This window comes from Arachis duranensis, chromosome 6, assembly GCF_000817695.3.
Source record: "Arachis duranensis cultivar V14167 chromosome 6, aradu.V14167.gnm2.J7QH, whole genome shotgun sequence".
NCBI classification, from domain to species: domain Eukaryota; kingdom Viridiplantae; phylum Streptophyta; class Magnoliopsida; order Fabales; family Fabaceae; genus Arachis; species Arachis duranensis.
The window spans coordinates 107,490,150-107,493,294 of record NC_029777.3 but is presented as its reverse complement, the minus strand read 5'-3'; positions in this window follow the sequence as shown (position 1 = coordinate 107,493,294).

The following is a 3,145-nucleotide window of genomic DNA, read 5'->3' as shown; positions in this document are numbered from 1 at the left end:
ATAATTAAAAATATTTTATTTTTTTATAATTAATTTTTATTTATTGATATTAAATTTATAATTTTTAATAAAAATATAAAAATATTTTTTTAATTTAATAAAAAAGCAGTTGAACAGACACGGCAGTACCTGTTGAGCCGTTAGTTTATTTAAAAAAATTACCTTATTTAAACTATTTTGTAAGCGGATCCATTTTATAATCTTAAGACTAAGAGCGAGCAGTTTTTTTTTTAATTTCTTTCACAGTTAAGACTTAAGAGCAAAGCAGTTACATAAATCTAATGCTGTACGTGACTGAATATGTAATTTAGATTATAAAAATAGGGGTAAAATAGGAAAAAATATTGGATACCAAATCTTTCGTATTCGCATTATATATTGTATAGATATTATAGATAGGTAATTTGTAGTATTTTCACCGATTTACATTACATTGCTTATCTTGTTTACTGTGTAAACGAAATAAGGTTATGTATATATTGTTTACATTGTAAACAAAATAAGACACGTTTGTTGTTGCACTTATGGCGTAGTCTCAGACTCGACAACTACAAATACCATAGGAAGGATGTTACTATAACCGTCTTGTCTTACTGCAATCAGCAACAGACTATCATATTTGCCATATAAATGCATATCATTAACGGAGACGAAGAGCTTGTAATGCTTGAAAGTCTTTACACAAGGAGAAAAAATTCAAAATACCTTATCAAATTGGCTGTAGTCACATACCACCAAGTGCCCATCATAGTACAGTACCACCCTCAAATCTATAGTTCCGAGAAAACAAATCTGCAATGTTTATTTGCAGCAACATCGGCACCTTATTATATAACTCCTCCTAATCACAGTATATCTGTGCAATTGTCTTTTGTTGCACCATCTAGACTTTTTTGTATGAGAGTTTGAAGTAATAGTTTTGCCTAACTATATCTTGTAGAACAGTGATATATAGTAACTGATGGGTTGGATTATATGAAAAGCACGATGACACTACAAATGGTTAGATCTTTTTATAACTACTCAAAATTTGTCATACTTTATCTCATTTACAATGTAAACGACTGCTCCAATATATTGTTTACGGTGTAAACAAAATAAATATAAATTTGTGTATATCTCGTTTATTGTAAACGAGATACGTATTGATCGTTCTCTTCAATGTATCACATGCGTGTAACAATAAACATGTCTTATCTCATTTACAATATAAACAAGATATATACAAATTTATTTCGATTACACTGTAAACGAGATAAATAATGCAATATAAATCAATAAAAATACTACAAATTATCTATATTCGTAAAATATTTAATTAATTTATTTAAAAAAAATTCTAATCATATCCCTTCATAGCATTTCTCGTTTATATAAATAAAATAAATTAATTATTTACTTATTTGGATTCTATCAACTTGAATTGAATTACATTAAAAAAAATCAAATTGATATGATAAAAATTATTATCTTTTAGAGTAGGTGGAAAAAAATATACATACAAAAATTTTAGGATCACAAAAATATACAACAGAATCAAAATTCTAATATACACATAAAAAATAACTGACGATGAATAAAATTAATCTGTCATTAAATGAACTTTGTTTTCGTTAAATTTAATGTATACATGGCCAATAAAACGGTGATGTGACACTTTTTATTATTGTTTAGGATACTTGAGGTAGAAAATAATAAATTTGCTTATTTTAAAATTAACAAAAAAATTTATTAAAATTTTATGTGTTGTAGCTGATATTTATATATAAATACATAATAACTAATTTAATGACTAATTTTTAAGATAGATATAATTAACTGATAAGACTTATTTGGACATAAGTTACTATATATGTATTATGTAATTAGGTGTAACTTCACTACTAAAAGCTAACTCTATGAAGAGATGTCTGTATTTATATTAATCAGCTGATGCATGGCAGAAAGATAAAGTAAAAAAATAAAAAAAATAGATAAAAATACATATAAATTTTTATATGATGGATAGATATATACTCTAATTTTTTAATAAGTTATCTTATACATTAATATCAAGCTCCGTTATTATTTTTATCCTTCTATCGCCTAAATAACTTTTCTGACGATAGTGGCTGCTAGTAGTTCTGTGCATTGTGTGACATGACTCTTTTAATGACACAGTAAAAAATAAATGATAAATTATTAAATTGGTTAAATTTGAATAAAAAAAATTACAAGTGATTTGAAATCATCTTCTTTTTTTCTCCAAAATTTACTTTGAACAAAGTCCTAACAGAGAGAGTGAATAAAAAATCTTTCATTCTCTTCCTTCTATGAGATTAAAAAGAAATTTTCTCCTGAAACTTTTTCTGCGTTTCCCATAATAGAGATTTGTAAACCCTAAGGTATTAAAATGTCACAATCTCAACGAAAAAAGAATATGTTTATGTGAGTGATTGTGGTGACTCCTGTTCTGCACCGAAAAATAGAAAAAAAAATTGATTACAACAACAGCAAATGTCTATATGAACTTGTAAATTGACGCAGTAGTGCTTGAGTTTGCGACTGAGTGGAACCCTAAAAGATTGTTTCTTTGTTGTTTGTTATGGAAGGTATGTAATTTTTTATTCTATTTATGATGATAAATACTATGCATCTTATGTGAAAAGGAGAGGAAGCATTACCTTTGATCGCGTTTGCTGTTGAACTCTCCTCGTTCGCCTTCTACCCTGTGTGTAAATTTTTACCCTTCTCGTCCTATCGAGTTTGCTTTCAGAATAGAACGAATACCAGGAATGGCAACAAACTTAAATGTGAAGATTTCACCAATTCACTCTCATTGTTCACTTTTTGTTAAGGTTTTGTTATTCAAAGTAACTTTTGAAAAAGAAGAGAATAAAAAAATGTATAATTTGTAAAGTTTTTTTTTCTAATTTAACATATTTAATAATTTAACTTTTATTTTTTATTGTATCATCAAAAGAGTTATGTTACACAATAAGGTGTCACCTAACAGTTACTACTGCCAAAAAAATTACCTAAGAGACAGAAGGATAAAAATTATAACGTAGCTTGATATTAATATATACAGATTGACTCATTAAAAAATTAGAATATATATTTATCCACCATATAAAAATTTATGTGTATTTTTATCTATTCTTCA